Source organism: Carassius carassius, chromosome 34 (assembly GCF_963082965.1).
Source record: "Carassius carassius chromosome 34, fCarCar2.1, whole genome shotgun sequence".
NCBI lineage: Eukaryota > Metazoa > Chordata > Actinopteri > Cypriniformes > Cyprinidae > Carassius > Carassius carassius.
In genome coordinates, this window is record NC_081788.1 from 11,903,443 (window position 1) to 11,925,806 (window position 22,364).

Sequence of the window (22,364 nt, forward strand, 5' to 3'; positions counted from 1 at the left end):
TCTTCATCGGAAGTTCCTGAGGTTTGCTTTTGGGGGCAAAAGCCTACCAATACGGATCTTCCTCTGGCCTTGCACTCTCACCCCACACTTTCACGACTCAACCACATTGACGATTGGTTGATATCAGCTCAATCTGAGCAGATGACGGTTCTGCACCGAGATGTCGTTCTCGCTCACATGAAAGAGCTGGGGTTAAGACTTAACGCCAAGAAAAGTGTGCTTTCTCCAGTTCAGAGAACCACTTATATGGGCATGGTGTGGGATTCGACCACGATGCAGGCACGTATGTCACCTGCTCGTATCGAGTCGATCCTCACTGCAGTCGCGAGAGTTAGAGAAGGCCGGTCACTCACTGTCAAGCAGTCATGGAGATTGCTGGGTCTGATGGCAGCTGCGTCCAACGTGAATACTATTGGCCTGCTGTACATGAGACCCCTACAGTGGTGGCTCGAGACCAAGGGGTTCTCCCTGAAGGGAAACCCACTTCGCATGCTAAAGGTCACGTGGCGCTGCCTACGTGCCTTGAAAATGTGGAGGAAGACTTGGTTCTTGTCTCAGGGCCCGGTGCTGGGAGCTCCTTGTCGCCGCGGGATGCTAGCAACAGACGCGTCCCTCACCGGCTGGGGTGCGGTCATGAGTGGCCACCCTGCCCGCGGTCTGTGGAGTGGTCGCCATCTGACATGGCACATCAACTGCCTGGAGATGCTGGCCGTGCTTCGTGCACTTCGTTATTTTCTCCCAGACCTAAGAGGTCACTATGTGTTGGTGCACACAGACAACACAGCGGTGGTCTCTTACATCAACCACTAAGGAGGTCTGCACTCACGTCATTTATACAAATAGCGTACCAGATCCTTGTGTGGGCCCAGGACGAATTCCTCTCGCTCAGAGCAGTTCACATTCCTGGGCATCTTAATATGGGAGCAGACATCCTGTTGAAGCAGGGGCCAAGGCCCGTGGAATGGCGGCTTCACACCAAGATGATGAAGCAGAGTTGGAGAGTTGGGCCAGACTCGGGTGGATCTGTTTGCGACTCGAGACACATCGCACTGTCCCCTCTGGCTTCCTCTGACTCATCCAGCTCCACTGGGGCTGGACGCCATGGTACAGACATGGCCGAGGTTTCATCTGTACATTTTTCCCCCGATTGCTCTGCTCTCTGGAGTTCTGGAGAGAGTGCGCCGGGACGGAGTCCGGCTGCTGTTAGTAGCCCCGTTCTGGACAGGCCGGGTATGGTTCCTGGGCCTGATTTCTCTTTTTGACGGCACTCCATGGGAGGTTCCCGTCAGGAGAGATCTCCTCTCGCAGGCGGAGGGTGCGCCCCCGCATGAAGCTTAGAGGCTGTAGGTGCTGTCTCTGAGGAGGCACAACTCTTAGCTTCCGGTCTCTCAACCAAGGTTGTAAGACCGTTCTCCAATCCAGAGCTCCCTCAATGAGGAAACTGTATGCCTTGAAGTGGTAGCCTTTCACTTCTTGCTGCGGAGACCGCCAGCTCGACCCAGTTAACTGCCCGTATGGTACAGTGCTGGAGTTCCTGCAGGCTCTCCGCAGGGTTGACCCACTCCACCATGAAGGTCCATGTGGCGGCCATGGTGGCCTACCGCGCCCCTCTCGGTGGCCAGTCAGTGGGCAGAAACCCTCTGGTTACATGTTTCCTCAATGGTGCGCTGAGGCTGAGGTCTCCGGCCAGAAGAAGCTTATGCTAAGCGGTGATCAGGATGTTATCCTAAGCCTCGAGTCCTCTGATCTCCTCTCTCCTGGGGGTCAAGACTCACTCCTTCTGAAGTTTGGCCATTGGACGGGTTGTCCCCGAATTCTGTCAGGCTCCTTCTCTTGTTTTAGCTGTGCTCTTCCACACTAGGCAGAGATTTGAAAGTCTGGCGGCGTGGGCATTCTCGTTCCCCAAACGTTCTCGACACAGCTCGAGTTCCTGAAGAGGAACGTCTAAGGTTACGTATGTAACCCTGGTTCCTTGAAGGAACGAGACGCTGCGTCGCAGTGCCACACTTCCGGCATCTCTGGCTGGCGCTTGCTTCATCCTTTGAGGCTGACTTCCGGCTTTGCCGCTCATGCTTTATGCTTCCTGGTCTCTGACGTCACCCGCCTATGACGTCTCGCCCTTCCTTTGGACTGATTATACACATTATTCAGAGACGTCACGCTGGACGCGTTCCCCAAACGTTCTCCATGCAGCGTCTCGTTCCTTCGAGGAACCAGGGTTACATACGTAACCTTAGACGTTTTTACTGTATAAAAAACATTTATGGAGAGCAAAAAACTAAAAACAATTTCAAAGATATACTTTATGGTGCAAATTCATCTAAATTCATAGAATTTACCCAAATTCCAAGATGTACAGATTGCATTAGATCCTATCATTCTTTAAAACCATGAACAAAATTCTAAAAAAAAAAAAAAAAATTATATATATATATATATAATTTTATTTTTCCCCAGGTAGGTAAAAATTATAGGTAAAGTCTGAAGCAAAAACCATCAAGAACCACTGAGCTGAGGACTAAGCATATGAGACAAGCAAGAATGTTCTCTAAATTGAACTTGTAAGGAACTTGTAAGCTTATATTAATACAAATGTCAGAAAAGTCCTTTGAGATGACCAAAATAACCACTATCATGCTGCATTAATGCCTATTGTGTGTCGCATAAAATCTGTACATTAATTACAGAAGCAAACGTCTGTTTATCAAGAGCATTTAGGCACTTCAGCCAAGACACCTCTAGGGAAATCAAGATGGTAATTAGGAGGTAAAGATCAGAGAGTTCTTGAGGAATAGTGGAGCCGCAACATTTCCACTGCAACACAGTGCAGGGTGACATTAAAGAACTGCATCAATAAACACAGCTGAAATACTTTTAAACTATATCTTTGTGATTGATTCATACTCAGTAGTTCAAAACCATGTCGTCTTCTGCCTCATGAGACATGTAGTCATGAATCAGACTTATATTTCAATATGAGTAAGGTATTGCGGTATCTTTTCAAAGGATTGCATAGTGTTTCTCAATCTTTTTAGCTTCCTAACCCAAATGTCTTTACAAAGCGGTAAAGCCAGTGTTCCAAAATCAAATCAGAAATGTGTTCATTTAAACCCTTAATATTCTATTAAAGTGACCAAACAAGATTAGATTTATAAACAAAAAACAATTAACAGTAGGTATTGTCTCGTAAAATAAGTGTGTTTTTAATATTTTGAGTAATATCTGTATACATTTTACATATTAAAATGTACACACACTAATTATTATATAATTAATTATTGTGTACAAGTACAGTACAGACCAAAAGTTTGGAAACATTACTATTTTTAATGTTTTTGAATGAAGTTTTTCTGCTCATCAAGCCTGCATTTATTTGATCAAATATACAGAAAAAAATGTAATATTGTGATATATTATTACAATTTAAAATAATTGTTTTTAAATTTATTATACTTTAAATTATCATTTATTTCTGTGATGCAAAGCTGAATTTGTAGGATCATTATCACATGATCCTTTAGAAATTATTCTAATATGATGATTCATTATCAAAGTTGGAAACAGTTCTGCTGCTTAATATTTTTTCAGAACATGTGATACTTTTTTAGGATACTTTGATGAATAAAAAGTAAATAAAAAAAAGAAGCTATGTTTTTAAAATATAAATATTTTGTAATAACAATATACACTACTGGTCAGTAATTTGGGGTCAGTATTTTTTTTCTTTCTTTTTTTTAAATAAAATCAATACTTTTATTCAGCAAGGATGTGTTAAATTGATAAAAAGTGATAGTAAAGAAAATATATTATTAGAATATATATTATTTTTTTTTTAATAAATGCAGTTCTTTTTAACCTTTTATTCATCAAATATATTAGACAGCAGAACTGTTTCCAACACTCATAATAAATCAGGCTTGATGAGCAGAAGAAACTTCTTTCAAAAACATTAAAAATAGTAATGTTTTCAAACTTTTGGTCTGTACTGTACTTCAAAAGTGTATTCATCAAACGCATTTCAAAATTATACCACTTTTTCCATTTGTATTGTACGGAGACCCTAAAGGTCATTCTGGTGGAAAAAAATCAGAGTGAGTGAAAAAATTTCGGGTTGGAGGAAAAAAAATATTTTTTTGATTTTTTGCATTCTCTCGCAAAACTTTTGCGTTCCCTCGAGAAACTTTTGCGTTTTCTCGCAACAATTTTGCGTTCTCTCGCAAAGATATTTGCGTTCTCTCGCAAAACCAGCTGAGTTCAGACCAATACTTCCTGTTTACTTTACAGCTTGCAGTGGTTCATACAGCTCCATAAGTCCACAATGGAGCGGTTCATAGAGTTTTGTTTTGAACTCGGAGAAATAGTCAGTGCATGCTTATTAAGGCACGGTTTTGGGACATAGTAAAACGCTTAATGTAAAACACTGTGTGACGAGAGCCGAGGGAACTGAGCGAGGCCGGTGGAGCACCTGCACCATTCACCGGTATCGAGTCCCGCAGGAGCTTCAGAGGAGGGACTGATGACAGTGTTGGACGAGAGAGGATCAGGCTCGGACTTTATTTTGGGTTTTGGTTCTGTTTGTGTGCGACAGTCGTCCATGAGAAAGGGCTGTCACGCTCTTTTATTTAGGTATATTGTATTATTAAAGTTTTGTTTGAATGTTCGTCGGTTCCTGCCTCCTTCTTGCCGTGACTACGAATGTTTGTTACACACTGGATGACTAAATTCAGTACACACCGTAGGCTATCCCTAGAAAGAAAACGCTTTTATTAAAGGGTCATGAAACCCCCCATTTCTGCACTGTTTAGTTCTCACCACAGTTTTAAAAAATGCTAAAAAAGTGGGCGTGGTGTGCAGCGGACCGGGGGAGGGGGAAGAGGGAAGACAGACAGCACACACAGCTTTGCGTTCAGACAGTTTCATTTCGCTACCATCGAGTTAGAAACACAAATAAATGCACAGCCATTTGCACCCTGCATCGAAAACATATTACATTTACATTCAGTCATTTAGCAGATGCTTTTATTCAAAGCGACTCACAAATGAGACATATATATTATTCTGTGGCGTTTATATAAGCCTTTTGACAGGTTGTGTCACAGAGCTATAAAAACGGTTACACTCACCAAGTGAATGAATCGCGTTTGTGCCGAACTCTTATTACAAAGAAAAAACACTCTTCTGCGATCCATGAATGTTTCTCTGTTAATGTGTGCGATGTCATTTCACAGTCTGATGCGTCTTTCATAGCAAATCAACACATGTTGTTGTGAATAATTAAGCGAAGCATCTTCTCATAGGATAAGAACATGCAATCTCATGAATAATTGAATAGACACCGACGCTCATCAATGTACTATAGTCCATTGCCACGTCACATATCGTGACGTCAACACAATGTAGATTTTAAATTCGGAAGATGAAAATAGAGCAAAAAAGCTTAAAATTAACCAATTTTCTCCAACAGTTAAAATAAGCGGATGCTAACATTGTCTTCTATGATGTACAACACAAACACCTCTGCTATAATCTTAGAATAAGTAGTCTGGGGTTTCATGACCCTTTAATTGACTAATTAGTCTATTCTAATACAGTAGTATAAAACGGCAGAATTTGGTATACACTTTATTAATAAATTATAGGCTACATGAAAGCAGATATGCCAAGAACAGTTTTATTTTAAACATTTGAGTTCAAATAGGCTACAGTCAGCTTTTAAGACATGGTTTTGGGACATTCTAAAACGCTTAATGTGGATAGCTAACAGTGACATTGGAGGCCCAATTCGGTAAGGCCTAATAAATACTTTTAAATCTAATAACAATTGTTATATTAATAACCTTATTAACAGCTATCAGTAAAGCAAATAGCAATAATGCAACGTTTCTCCTCCATTTAAAAACGTCAGGCTATAGAAAGGTTATGCTTAAGGGAGGTTAATGGACAAATACAGTATTGGCTAAAACCAAAATATGGTAAACAGTAATAAAATATAGCCTATTATGCACAGGAAAGCAGACAAGCCCAGAACAGCTAGAAACGAGCCAAAACCTAATGTAAAGAGAAACTGAAAGTATGGTCTCACGTACAGCTCTCATTCATCACAAATCCAAATGTTTCCATATTCGTAATGTATTTTAAGTTAAACCATTGATTAAAATAACTGGGCTCTGTATGTTCCAATATCGATGGGAAAAAGAAAATCATAATGAACAAAAATGTGTAGCACTGGAGTGGGCCGGGGCTCACGCTATACGGTACAGACATAATACAGATTAATTAAATTTACTGTGTAACGTTATATATGTATTGGTGATTCTTTATTTTAATAGCGAAAAGACCACACTTGCAATGAATATGTGCGCATGAGGCGCTAACACGATCAAATAGGCTACAGTTAAAAATAATTGGATTTTTAATTCAGTTTGAAGATTCAATAATATAAAAGATTATAATTGAAATGTTAAAAATTGAACACTGTTACGTTCTCATTTCGCTCTGGAACCTATACAAGAATGCAATTTTCCCTGAATATCCAAAATATTGCATAGCCTATGTGACATTGATTTTATAGGCCTAACAGTTCAACAAAAAAAGGCAATATTAAGTGTACATTTAAAAATTTAAAAGAAGCCTACATTTAAACACAATATTGTCCATATTGTAGTTTACAACGAAATAATAGTTCCAACGAAATCCGCAACAGAATGTTGTACAAGTAACTTAAACAATACAGCCAGGCAGAGTGGTGGGTGAGACAAGAATATATACTCGAAAAAATGGGGGACAGCTGTGTGTGTGTAAGTGAGTGAGTGGATGCAACAGGTGTGCAGAGTAAACCAGGTGTGTAGTGTTACGTTGAATGAGTCCGGAAGATAGGGAAGTGGCGCCCTTTGGTGGTGAGAGGGAGAAACACCGGGTCCGGGCTCATGACAGTGCGTCTCAAAGCAAAAGCCGTGTTTCGTCATACAACATAACATATACAATTAATGAGGCTAGAAAAAACTGTGCCTCTATAACAGTAAAAATTCATCTATAAATCAATTTAAGGGGGCAAATATTGTCCCTTAATGGAAAAGGTGTGACTGCGATCTAAGTGGGGGCTAATAATGTTAGGCTAAATGCCCAAGGGGGTACACCATTGTAAAAGGTTTAAAAAAAACCACTGGCTTAATTGATTACAGTGTTAATTGCCTGTAGCCTATATTTATACAATATATATTTTTTCTTATATTATGCCTCGTTAAGCACGTTTTCTAGGGAAGAAAATGCTTATCATGCAATTCTGCTTGCACACAGAATACTTTTTAAATAAATTCTATAGCATATTTTGACTTAAATCACCGTCTTCATTAAGCGGCGTTTTCTTTATGGGAGGAAAACACTGCTGTTCTTCTGGGCTTATCTGCTTTCATGTAGCCTATAATTTATTAATAAAATGTATACCAAATTCTGCCTTTTTATACCACTGTCTACCATTAATGGACTAATTAGTCCATTAATAAAGTGTTTTCTGTCTAGGGATAGCCTACGCTTAAAGTGCAGTTTACCGGGTTACGTTCATATTATTGGCTATTTGTCTGTATGCTTTATTAATAAGGTGTTAATAAGGTGTGTAACAAACGTTCGTAGTCACGGGAAGAAGGAGGCAGGAACCGGCGAACATCCAAACAAAACTTCAATACAATATATCTAAATAAATGAGCGCGACAGCCCTTTCTCGTGGACTACTGTCGCACACAAACAGAACCAAAACCCAAAATAAAGTCAGAGCCTGATCCTCTCTCGTCCAACACTGTCATCAGTCCCTCCTCTGAAGCTCCTGCGGGACTCGATACCAGTGAATGGCGCAGGTGCTCCACCGGCCTCGCTCAGTTCCCTCGGCTCTCGTCACACAGTGTTTTACATTAAGTGTTTTACTATGTCCCAAAACCGTGCCTTAATAAGCATGCACTGACTATTTCTCCGAGTTCAAAACAAAACTCTATGAAGTGCTCCCTTGTGGACTTATGGAGCTGTATGAACCACTACAAGCTTTAAAGTAAATAGGAAGTGTTTGTCTGAACTCAGCTGGTTTTGCGAGAGAACGCAAATATCTTTGTGAGAGAGCGCAAAAGTTTTGCGAAAAAATACAAAAGTTTTGCGAGAGAACCCAAAAAAACAAAAAAATATTTTTTCCTGTATGAACCACTACAAGCTGTAAAGTAAACAGGAAGTGTTTGTCTGAACTCAGCTGGTTTTGCGAGAGAACGCAAAAGTTTTGCGAGAGAACGCAAATATCTTTGCGAGAGAACGCAACAGTTTTGCGAGAGAACGCAAAAAATCTAAAAAATATTTTTTCCTCCCACCCCAATTTTTTTCACTCACTCTGATTTTTTTCCCACCACAATGACACTTTAGGGGCTCCGTAGTATTGAGAATTAATATGCATTACCTCTGATTAGCTAAACCTCATTATGGATGTAAAGTGCATCATATTCATTAATAAATTATAGCTTTATGAATTACCTTAACAATATAAGGGCCTTAACATTCTTCAAGAGAGATGAGGATTAAATTGGAATCCCACCACATTGTCCCCTTTTCTACAGCAAACAGAGGCAAATGAGAGATTTGTGAGAGGGGTGAGGACAATGATCAGTCTCTGTGTGGCTGACATGATTGAGTTAATTTAATTTCACCGGGCCTCTCCTCCTGTTCGACCCTGTGATCATTTTTTACTCCAGCCCGATTCATTCACAGCTGGGGTATTAATCAGACTCAAGTCTGAATTTACCTGAGATATGTCTTAGCTCACAGAAAAAGAAGCCATTTGATCATGAGAACAAGACAAAAAAAAAAAAAAATCCCAAAAGTCTAATTGAGATGCTCATTGCTTTTGTGCCTTTCTCTTCGGCCCTTATCCGAACGCAATCCAAGGACAGGGACGCACATTTTGAAGGACAATAGCAATGCATTTTGAATGTCTGGCAGTCAAATAACGTTATAGTCTAGTCTCGTCTAGTTAACGAAGACGTGGCATGAATTTCGTCATAATTTCGGCATCAGATATTATTTTTCGCTCGTCAACATAACAAATATTTTTCGTCGTTGTCTTTGTTAACTAAATTAACACTGGTTTACTGTGAAAAAAAAACAAAAAACCTTACCATATTATAAGCGGAATAATTAACAATTAACAATGAATTATTTCAAAATAATGCACACCTGAGGTGTAACGGCCACATCACCACCTCGGATTTGCATAATATAACAATATATATATACACTGTTTATATCACTCCGCTTTCAGTATTTATATACTATATAAATAATACCAGTTTTTGAGGGTCAGTATAAAGCAGTTTTTGCACAAAAGTTTCTCCTAAAGGATGGAGTAGTGCCAACTGTTCATGATCCAACTAACGTTACACCTCCAGAAGAAGTATGTATAACGGGTTAGTTTTCCAAATTGCCTTTCTGAAAGACCTTATTGACACTCTGTAAGGCTAATGTTGTCTGTCTGTTTTAACTGAAGCTGCCTTCACGTGCTACCAGAATGATTGTGAATAGGAAAGTGGGAGTTTAAATTGCATAGGAAAGCAATGTGAAGCCAACTGCTAGAATTAGTCGAGCTCAGAATCACAAATGGGGCTTCTAAAGTTTGTAATAGCATTCGATGGCACCATGAGTTATTTTTTAAAGCGCTGTGCTCCCGTCTGTGTAATTCATAAAGTGCATTTTTTATGCACAGTACAATCAGATGACTGACTTTAAACCAAGTGCATTTTCTATAAAGAGAACAGGCTAGCAGCGGGTTTGCGGAGCTTGAGCTCTTTAAACCTCTTGAAGCTCATTTGCATTTAAAGGGGAAGACACAAAAATTATGCATTTTGGCTCATACCTTAAAAGTGGCAATTTTAACAAGCTATAAAAAAGATCTGTAAAGTATTTTGAGTTAAAACTTCACATAAACACTCTGGGGATGTCAGAGACTTATTTTTACATCTTGTGAAAAGGGGCATAATAGGCCCTCTTTAAATTTGCTTGATATTTCATTTAGTTTCAGTTAACTTTTAAATTTTCAAGTAAATTTGATTTGTTTGTTTATTGGTTTTAGTTAACCACAATTATATACATTGAGGGTGGGGAAAATCGAGACCATCTTGATTAACATGCTTTACTTATTCATGGTATTTTCATTTCATTATAGTATTCCCCCTCTGGGGCATATTTAAAAAAAAAAAAAGTAATCATGCTCTATATGCAATGGCATACTAAAAAGGAATAAAATTGTGAAGCACTCAATCAGTTATTAGTGGGGAAAAACCTAGGCCTTTTAATAAATAATGTTTTACTTCAACAGTGTGGTAAATATTTAACACAAGTACCATTTTGCACGGTTCTTTTGGAAAGAGAAAATAATGGATATGGCTGCATTTGCTGTTGTTTTTAAAAACTCAAAACAGTTGTTGCATCATGAGACCAAGTACTTTTAGACCTTTGATATGATTGACAGCTAGTGTTTAACATTATGTTACCTGCCACAATACAAACACCACAACAGCGTTTCCTCATGATTGAGACTTTTGCAATGGGGCCATATAAATAAAAAAGAGAAAACCAACCAATTCAGCTATCCAAAACCATAATTAGGCCACCTACTAACATCTACATTTGGCAAGCAGGTATAATTCGGTTGGGTTTCAATGCCTCTTTCAGAACAGCATGTTAATATGCTGATTTCTCGTTTGTTTTCTAAACATTTTCTTTTTTTTTTACCCACATTCTTTTTTGGGGAAAAAAAAGGAAACATGCTTGCTCAAATGGGAGTTGCATAGTGAGGTGAAGAATAACCCTCAGCATATTGCAGAATAATTGCCTTTTTCTTTCATTACATTTTCTAAGAGCACATCCATTTCCAGTTTAATGGAGCTAAAACAATCCTCTACCTGTGAGCCTATATTCTGCCCAGCACGACTGCTTGTCCTTTTTGCCTGGCAACCATGTTCACTCGTGTTGTGGTGGCATTAATTCCTCAAACTACATCATTCCAGATGAGTGGCAGTATTGAACAGCAGGAGGGAGACTCTCTGAAATGGAAAGTGCCAAAAGGCATAACTGAAATAGGAAATCTTAAGTGGCAAACAAGAAGCATTCCCATATCATCTTTATGTTGAGGGCATGGGTGAATATATATATCAGTGTTGTTGTAGTTTTATTAATTCAATCATGTCCGACTATTGGTGATTCGACAGATAAAGTTCTTCCAATTGTCTCAGTCATTAAATACACCTCTAGTGTACATTACCAATCATTTGTTTTGCAGCTGCCGTTAAGGTAATTCCTTAAAACTGCTTTACTCTAAATGTTCATGAATGGTGTGTGAGATTTGTCTCTGTCAAGCCTGCTGAAAAGACCAGGGGTCTGTTCTTTGTATGCTGCTTTTTTATGTAACACATCAAGGATAATATGACATACTGCAAATCATATAATTGTGCTTATTCTTCTCTGGATAATTAGGTTTTGATTATATTATCTGTAATAAGTAACACATGTCTGAGATAATGACACGTTCCTGTGCTTCTTGAAACAACTATTGATACTCAAAACCATGATCACAAATGCAGCAATTGGTCGACCAATATAATGACGTCATATAACCTAATGAAATATGTAGGCCTATATATATATATATATATATATATATATATATATATATATATATATATATATATATATATATATATATATATATATATATATATATATATATATATAATTATATACAAACTGTAGATCGATATATTGACCCGATTTAATTACCTGTTTTAATAATGAACAACAAATGGACCAGCATTTAACAAGCGTAAACCAGCATAAGCTAGTCTGGATAATAATGCTGGTCTAAACTGGCCTTTTCAGCAGGGAATATAATGTGTTGTCCTGTCTTTGACTGTAGTTTTGCAGTGGCTGCTGGTTTTGGAAGCGCAGTCCTGTACAGTCATAAGGTATTTCCCCAGTCTAAGCTCTGGCATTTTCACTCTGGCTTCTCAGAGTACCAGCACAGCACTCAGACTGTTTTAACATTACACCTAGAGCCTCATCAATCTTACAGTACTGTCTCGCTGCATCTCCACTTACAGTAATGGAAATCATTAAAAAGAGATTCACAAGAAGATACAAGTGCTGTGCCTGTCATCGTATTTCTTCTCTGTTGTACACACACAAACATATGCACTAAAATGTTTCTAGGGAAAATGCGGTGTGTGTGTGTGTGTGTGTGTGTGTGTGTGTGGGTCCACCCGGCTGGTTGGCAGTTTTAGAAACCGTCTATGATCCAGTGTAGAGCTATTGAGCTGCCCTAGGGCCAGTGCTGATGATTTAGTGGCTGTGGTCGAGGGGGCTGGGGGCAGAGGACAAATAGAGCAGGTGGGGGTGAGGCATTCTATCGCCTCCCTGTGGCCAGCCTGTCCTTATGAAAGTGGATGACTGAGGTAATAGACTTTGACTGTTCCTATCGGTCATAGAGTTAATAGCTAGATTCTGGGGAAAGATACTTTGTGCTTGGCATTGGTATCATAGCTCCAGAGAGCCAGCGTACAGAGAGAGGGAAAAAAATGACGGAAAGCAATACTCTTATGTTTTCTTTTTTCCCACTTTTGCTGGCTATGGTTCCATTGGGAAAACCACAGACCCTCTAGGGTCTGAAATCGTAAGTCTCCAGCTGTCAGTGTTCCCATACATTTTAATCAATGAATTTCCACAATTTTTTCAGTGGTTTGTGATAAGGATTTTTTTTTTAAATCATTTTATAGAGACTGCACTAACAAAGCAATTTCTAGGCTATTAAATACTTTAGAGCTCAGCATAACTAGAAAAATGTATGTTTGTTATAGAGATTTCCATAACCTTCACTTGAATTAAGATTTTATTAATTTTCAGGCCCAGAAATAAAAAAATATATATAATTCTTTGATATGTAATATGCACCAGTATTTGGTCCCACTTTATATTAAGCCTTAACCATATGTGCCTACATCTAAAAAATAAATACAATGTACTCATTGTGTTCATACTGTATAGCACTTTTGCTGCTATTGAGGTGGGATATGGGTAAGGTTAGGAACAGGTTTGGTGGTATGGGTAGGGATAGGTCAACAATGTAATTATAAATGTAATTACAGAAATTAATTACAGATGTAATTAGATGCAGGTATATTTTTAAAATATAAGTACAATGTAAAAACATTTATGTACACTAAGTGCATTGTGCCAAATTATTAATTTAAATGTAAGAACATAGTAGTTAAAAATTACTTTAAATAAAGTGGCACCCAGTATTTTTCTAAGTGCCCTTAATATAAAAGCTATTTATTTAAGGAGCAAAATTGTGCAAGATGAGACTTGTCTTCAATTTAAAAAAAACTTACAAAAAAAAAGAAAATTCTTATTCCACCCTACTTTATTGTTGGTTTTGTTTTAAACATAATCCTCTTTAGTTTTTGTTTTTACTGTACAGACTGTATTTTCACTCCCCTTAATTTTCTATAAGCGGATCTTAATATCTTTTAAAAAAATGGTTTTGCTTCAATGATGTTTAAATATTTTTACTTACATAATTTTATAATGTTGATTAAAAAATAAAACAATAGTAATAATAATAATAATAAAATAATATTGCATGTGACTATGGGAGCCCTATGCCATTACATTTCCATTGCTATCTGGTAACCTTGAGATGCTTGTTGCTGGACCTTGCTGCTAATCTCACACAGTTTATTCACCTGCTCAGGTACCTGTCAACCACACAATACAGTGACCTTGAAGCAAAAGTCATCCATCTTTCACTTTCAAATGAAATACAAAAATGAATTAGAGCATAAGTCTCATAAACAATATTTAAGAAGACATGAGATGTCATTCCATCTAGTCTTGGACATCCCCTGTGGTGATAAATCTGTTACTATAGAACAGTGGGTTATAGGAAATTAAAGACATTTCATTTACAAGATGTGAAGCACATGTAGTATCCATGGGAACCAGGAAAAATGAAGTCTAAGGCTGACAAAACTGTATACAGCATTCAAATTAAGCATATATATATATATATATATATATATATATATATATATATATATATATATATATATATATATATATATATATATATATATATATATATATATATATATATATATATATATATATATATATATATATATATATATATATATATATATATATATATATATATATATATTAGAGCTCGACCGATATGGATTTTTGGGGGCCGATGCCGATATTAACTCGAAAAGAGCCGATTTATAAGCCGATATTTTGATTTTAAAAAATAATCTGGATATTAGACCCATTTCCTATAAACTGCATTTACACAACATTCAATAGCAAAATATCTGCCTGTTCTATGTATGTGGGCTGTATAAACCATTTTCCAGAATGGACTATGTTAAAAAAAAGCCTTAGATTACAGTCTCAATGACTAAACAATTGCACATCAAAAGTATATTTTTTAATGATCAAAAAACAGTCTGGTTTTAAACATTTAACACTTTTACTTTCTTCCAGTTGAAGTTGGTTTTAACAGTCTGTGTGTTTACTGTAAATAAATTAATACTAAAGTTAAAGTATTTGCAGAAGTAGTCCCACACTTTGCTGCTACAGCATTCACCTTTTTCAGCCATCTGTAGGCAGAAAGAGAGACGGAGAAAGAATAAGCATGTGTATTAATAATATCACCATGTATCATTACTCATGTCATCATTAGAATTATAATAATAATAAACTGGGATCTCCTACATAGGCAAAAATGAGAAATATATATATTTTTTTAAATTTGTCAAGCAATAGGTATTACCTACTTATATTTAACAATATTATTTCAACATTTTCCTGTTATGTCTGTAAAGCTGCTTTGAAACAATATGTAAAAAAAAAAAAAGCGCTTGTTCAGCTCACATTTATTTACATGTCCCCTCTGGTTTAATCATTTCTGACGCACCTACTGTAGTTACTGTAACTACACTATATTTGCTCTCACAGACACATTCACAACAGACCCGTATATCTTCTCCTCTTCTCTTTGTGCAGTCTGAATCAAAACATCGTCTTGCCTACTATTACCGGAAGATTACGGAATCAATTCGAAGTTGAATGGTTAACGTTAGTGTCATGAACACACCGCTGTCAATTTTGAGAAGAACCACCTTCAAACAAGTTAATAGCAAGCATTTAAGGGGCCTGCTAAAAAGGAAGCTATTAGCGTTAGAGTAACGTAACCAGCCTGAATTCACCAAATTGTTCTCTGGACCTGAGGGTAGCCTCTTCTTCCTTGCTTCTCTCTTAATTCTCATCAGCAGGACTAGCGCTATCGCTCGCTTCTTACAACGGGACAGATACATGTTTGCTGCTGACCGAAAGGAGGAGGAACAGACTATGAAAGAGCTCCCGCTAAACGTTTTTAAAACCCCGCCTATGCCATAGCGCAGCGCAAATCGCTTTGTTTCTGAAGGGCAACGCTGAACCCAGCGGCAAGCGCCGTGCATACCGCGTCCTGTGTGAAAGGCCCAATTACGCGGTCATTATGTGGGAAACACACCGCAATAGAATAAGAATAAGTTAAACGTTAACGTTATAGTTTGACCTCCTATTAACGTTCGCGCTCTTCCACTGATAAACATGGTATTAGCTTTGTGGCTAATCTAATATAGCAATGCATTAGCGGCTGTAAGTGATGTTACAGAATATTTAGAAGTGATAATGATAGGACCGTTAGCTAGAACTACCACACAGTTTTTATATACAGGGTATGAACTAAATCTACAATCATTTCACATGACGAACGACAGACTCACCGTCAAAACAGTTGATCGCTTTCTTCTGTAGTGGACTTCTGGCGCTGTTGTTAACTCTGGAGCTGCAGAGCTCCCTCTGGTGGGCACACTATGCAACACTCATAACATGAGTGAAGCATGAGACTCTGTTTCTCATGTTTCATCGGCCGTTATAAATGCCGATGCCGATTTAAATGCAATTAGCTTATATCGGCCGATAATATCGGCCGGCCGATATATCGGTCGGGCTCTAATATATAAAAATTTCAGTTTTAAGGGACTGGTGGATGAAGAAAAAAAAGAAAAGAAAATATATATATATATATATATATATATATATATATATATATATATATATATAGTATATATATATATATATATATATATATATATATATATATATATATTCTATTTTCTAGATTCTATTTACCCCCAAATGACACTGTCAAGATTGTAAAATATTATATTGTAATCATTATGAGCACAAGCACATTGTACTAACCAGATAACATGCATTTCTTTCTTTAATTCTCTATAGGTTTCTGCCATCTGTAAGTTTGTCATGTTTAGCAGCACTTACATAATATTTTAATGTACCATTTAACAGAGTCTCTCTTAAATCCTCAACTTTGAATAACAGTACTATGATCTTAGTAACTCCCCTAACCCTATTTGTCTGTATCTTAAGACAGAATCTCCTTCAGGTATAAACTCAGATCACAAGCCCTTTCCTACCGCTCAGTGTCTTAGATTTCCCTATGGTAAAATTATTTACAAAGTGTTTGTCTATGGCAAGACAACCGAGGGAGCTTGTGTCAAAATCAATTAGCCTTCTGTTAAGTTAAACCTGGAACACTGCACAATGGTTCAAAATTAATTATGGCTTACTCTGTGCCATACTGACAGTGTCCACAAGTGCACAGCTCAAGCAATTGCAGGTGATAAAGCTTCACTAATGCAGCCCTAGTAAAGTACTACAGTTCAGGGAGTACTCAATCAACATTCAGTCTTAATTTAAACACCACATAATGCATGCTATGTTGATCACAATAGTCTACTACTTTATTCTCTTTTCTCCACGCATTTTTGTCTTTCACAGTACCGGCAGTACCAATAGGTAGAGCAGGCAATTGCCCAGGGCCTCGGGCTTTGAGGTGGGGCCTTCATAACCATAACTTCCCTTATACACTAGCTACTTCACCTGTCAATATAGGCAGCAAAATACTAGCCGAATTGTCACTCACCTGCAATTAAACCAGTTATTGTTGCGGTTTTAAAGCGGAATGAATGTTTGCTGTAGCAAAAGATAAATAGATATGGAAAGAAGTACAGCTCCTGATGCAGGTGAGTTGTCATCATATATTTTGGAGTGATTGCAATGTATTCTAACTTGTTCTGTCAATCAGCATCATTTCTGGACAGATTGTTCACCGGTTTATTGTGAGTTTAAAAGAGCGTCAGCGCCGTTTGACCCGCCCAGACACAATGCTTTGAATTTGCATGTACAATGAATGACTAGCAAAATAGCTACAAAAGTAAAAGCAAAGAAGTTTGCATTCAAAGTCAAAAAGCAAACAAACTAGAACATTGTTTAATGTTTTTAAAAAAAGGACCTCAGATTGTTTGTATACTATAAATTCTCTGGATGATAATTTTATAGTTTGCTGAAGTGGTATTCAGGAACTGTGAATAAATTACTGAACAAATAACTGCATAATAATAAGAAGAAGAAAAAAAAAAGAAGAAGAAGAAGAAGAAGAAGAAGAATATCATGGCTATAATAACCTTTAATATTCAGCAATGATGTGTTAAATTAATACAATTCATAGTAAAGACTTATATTGTTGTAAAAGATTCTTTTTTTTATATACAACTTTTTAATCATCAAAGAAATCCTGAAAAAAGTAACACGGGCTATAACATAAATATTAAGCAGCACAACTGTTTATAGCATTGATAATAAAGAAGGACCAGGATCATGTGACACTGAGGACTGGAGTAATGACTGATGAATATTCAGCTTTGCATCACATAAATAGATTATATTTTAATGTATAGTTAAATAGAAAACCATTATTTTAAATTGTAATAATATTTCACAATAATACTGATTATTGTCTGTATTTTTGATCAAATAAATGCAGGTTTGATGAGCATAAGATACTTCTTTCAAAAACATTAAAAATAGTATGTTGAAATGTTGTATAAATAAAAAAAAGGGAGGAATCATTTATTTCAAGTGCTTTTTGTTGGGGGTGGGGGGCCATTGATGAACATTAATATCGATAGGATATAAATTGCTCATTGTGGCTGTTAAATCTTTGGTTATTCCTTATCCATCACAAATCACTTAAAAGTCATTGGAAAATCATAGAAATTCATAATGGCTGGTTAGCATGGGTGAGACACATTCTGGGGGCCATAAAAAAAAACGTCTTCAATGATTGCAAAAGCATTCATGATAAAAGAAAAATATTTGCAAGAAAAAATATTTGATATATGTTAACTGTGGAGGCATTAATTAATCAGTATTATCATTATGCCATTTTCCTGCTTCAGAGTGATTACACATGGCATTTATGCCTTATGTGATTGGCATGTACACTACAGCTTCATGCCTATGAGCAAACATTTCTAATTCAAGTTTACTTCCATCAAGAGATAAAGGGAAATGCTAATGCATAGCTTTCACTCGACTGAGTAGGTATGTGAGGTCATTTGGAGATAGTTAGACCAGCCTTCTCTGTATGCAAACATCACTCTCCCTTGTGTATTCACACAAGAAAGGTATTCGCGATAAACCACAGAGGCAAAGAACAGAGCTAGTATATCCTTACATAGCAACAGGGAGCTTTTCACCGGTACCGCTGAACTGCTCACACATATATATTCATCCTACAGAGTATACGCAGCCTTGAAACACTGGAGCCTTTAAATGAAATCTAATACTATTCCCATATCAGGTCATGCCTCTGTACTGCTTTCCCACCTCTCCGTTGCACACACATCGCAGAAAGCAATTATTCTTTGTCAACTATCTAATCTATTGTTATGATGTTTGTTGAGAATCGGATGAATTCGCCTCTCAGGACCCAAAGGTAAACAGCACTCTTCCCTTTTGCACCGGCATGGAGTGTTGTCATGCCTATTTAGGCTTAGCTGATACACTGATGGATGAATGGCTATAGAGATGACAAGATGGAGAGTCAGAAAAACAAATAATGAGTGAAATTTTATATATGTGCACATATTCTTTTCAACACTATGCTCAAATAAAGACATTTATGGTAAAGCAAAACCTCTGGGCAGCTATTATGCAGGTAATATTTTTGAATTCAGCAATCAAATCTGATAACAATGGTATCATAAATTAATTCATGAAATCAGTACTCCCATTATTTTTTCTATAAGTGGTCCATCTCCACCCTTTTATAAAGTCTCTGATTTAGACTACATTTATCTACCCCTGTGCATAATGCTGCATCTGACTGCAATTTCAGCATGTTTCGCATGCTTTGCTCTGCTGGGAAATGTGCCTGTAAAGTCATTAAAAAAAAAAAAAAAAAAAAAGGTTTTATAAAATACATTCATTATACATTCATAATGATAACACTCAGCTACAAAGTTCTTAAGTGGGACAACACGACTGTTTATCTAAATAATTCCAAACTGACATGGGAAATCTGCAGATAAACACAACAAAACTATAAGATTGTATTTATGTAAACTACTATGATATATGCAGTTGTTGTACCTTAAAATGACCCTTCAGTGGTGTTACATAATGTAGTCTCCTCAAATTAAACAATGTTTTACTTTTCAAAAGCTTGGGGTCAATAATTATTTAAAGAAATCATTACTTTTATTCAGCAATGGTGCATTCAATTGCATTCAATGTCACAAAAAAAAAATCACAACAAAAACATTATAGCTCAAATTAATGTTGTTCTTTAGATCTTGCTTTTCATAAAACTATCTGTGACGAATGGGGTGGGGCCTTAGAGCCGTGGGAATGGAGCGAGGCCTGTGGAGTGATTGGAAATGAGCGACACTCTCCGGTCTCGCATCCCACGGAGGAGATCAGAAGGATACAAAAGACGACAGTGAAGGACGAGAGAGGACCAGGCCTGGGTTTTATTTTGTGTTTTGCTTTTGTTTGTGCACGACAGTTGTCCGTGAGGGGCTGTCACACTTTTTTGTGATTATTTTGTAATTAAAGTTCATCTGATTGTCCGCCAGTTCCTGCCTCCTTCCCGATGATTGTGAAGTTTATAAAGTATTACACTGGTGCCAAAACCCGGGAGGAAGGAGGGACGTGCTGCTGAAGATCCCTCGCAGCTGAGGTGAACCCGTGGTGCCATCGAGCAGGGCGAGGGAGTGTGCCGCCATGGACGCTCGAGGCGGTGGGCTGGAGTGAGTTGCCGGGGACGGACAAGCTCAATGCCGGCCATCCGCAATGTGGAGGGGCGGCTGCCATCCGTGAGGGAGCGGAGGAGTTGGCGTCGCTCGCCAGGGGGCCTGAGCCTGCTGCCATCCGCCGGAATGTGGAGGAGCAGGGAACGGGGGACTCGCCGTTCACCGGGTGGCGGAGGAGTGTAGAGCGCTGTCTCGGGAGTACACCCCGGCCTGCGAGGGGCGATGGCGGTATGTGACGAGTGGGGTGGTGCCGAGAGCCATGGGAATGGAGCGAGGCCAGTGGAATGATTGGAAATGAGCGACACCTGTGACACTCACTGGTCTCGAGACCCACGGAGGAGATCGGAAGGATACAAAAGAGGAGCGACGACAGTGAACGACGAGAGAGGACCAGGCCTAGTTCTCTCTCGTCCTTCACTGTCGTCTCTCCTCTTTTGTCCTTTACAAACTTTTTTTTTCCATTGTAATTATGTAATATTGTCATACTATAAACAATTCCCATCATTAAATTTTAGCTTAGATTTGTATTGTAAGCTTGCATTGGGATGCAATGTCTGATATATGGAATAAGACAAGAACAGTGCACAACAAGGCAATAAGGGATGCATCTTCATCTCATAAACAATCTATAACAACATCTTGTTAACAGTATTGAGGGAGTAGAGCCAATAAGCTCTGAATGTTCTGCTCATATAGGGGTTGGTACTGTATGCAGGACTGCTCAAAAGGAGGTCAATCAATCGGTTTGACTTTAAACAGTTCACTTTGCATTTGCTTGATCAGTGCAGACATAAATAATTTTCCATAGCCACAGGGCACATGAGCCATACTACCAAAACAGAATGACTCTTTATCTGTAAAAGCACTGTATAACTACACAGAGTGGCTGCAAGGGACAGCAACGTTTCTTGCAATGCAACTTTAGATCAGATGCAATAGATCAATTGGTGACATTACATTTCACATAACCAGAGGGAATGACACATTGTGTGTTCAACACAGTGAATGTGTGCTCAGCTAACTGTGAGTTGAGTCAGACTGCTACATCATGGTATTGAATGAATCTTCTGTTCAGGCCCAAGATGATTTCCAGCCAGACTTACTGCAGTGCTTTCAAATGTAAGGATAGTTTGACGGTGAGAAAAAAAAAGTAATATATGAAATCATAATGTATTAATGAAAAAAATGCATCAGTGAGAATATTGGAAACCCTCTCAAGCATCAAAATCTAGCTTGACTACAAATCAGAAATTACATTCCAGCCGAAAAGTAATGTTTAGTGAATATCACAACTAAAAAAATAAAAATAAAAAAGGTTGCAATCTGGATTGTGTTTGCTTTAGAGCAGAAAGACAAGCTGCATCACATTGAGGTGTTTATCCAAAGCTGATCAAGTCATATATATTCAGCTCATGCCAACATGACACCACAATGCTCCATCCTCACCCTCCTCCCGTGTGTGCACGTGCTGCATTACTTCTGGCTGTTTCCCCAGTGAGGAGTAATGTAGGTACACAAGGACAGTTTTCTCTCATTCATGGGCCGGACAGCACTGCCAGCTAATGCACATTCAATCCACTGCTACTGGACTCTACTTTTTCCCAAATTGCACTGTATATATGAATAGCGATGCACTTTGCACTCTCTGTGACAGAGGAAAGACTGGGGCTAGTTGTCATGTGGGGATTTTATGGTAACTTAGTTACTCCACAAATGTGTTTTCTCTAGCAGTTGATGTTAAAACCTTCTTACATTAGAATAATTGTACAATCACAATAGCATCATATTTGTATGTTTTCAAATAGTTTCTAAATAGTATATAGCTATATTGGTAACACTTTACAAGAAGGTTCCGTTAGTTAATGTATTAACTATCATGAACAAACAATGAACAATACATTTATTACAGCATTTATTAATCTTTGTTAATGTTAATTAATCAAAATACAGTCATTCACTGTTAGTTCATGTTAATTCAGAATGCATTAACTAATATTAACAAGCACAACTTTTGATTTTAATAATGCATAAGTAAATGTTGAAATTAACATTAACTATTTATCTTCTCTTAACTCGGATAGGTCCTTCAAGGTATCTTGGAGAAGTGAGGTGTCCAGC

General features: G+C 37.8%; 1 protein-coding gene across 1 annotated transcript in view; it reads right to left on the minus strand.

Moving 5' to 3' along the window:
* LOC132115507 (GDNF family receptor alpha-2-like) overlaps positions 1-22,364 on the minus strand; it is a 92,176-nt gene that overhangs the window by 66,281 nt on the left and 3,531 nt on the right. The gene's annotated exons all lie outside the window — the stretch shown is intronic.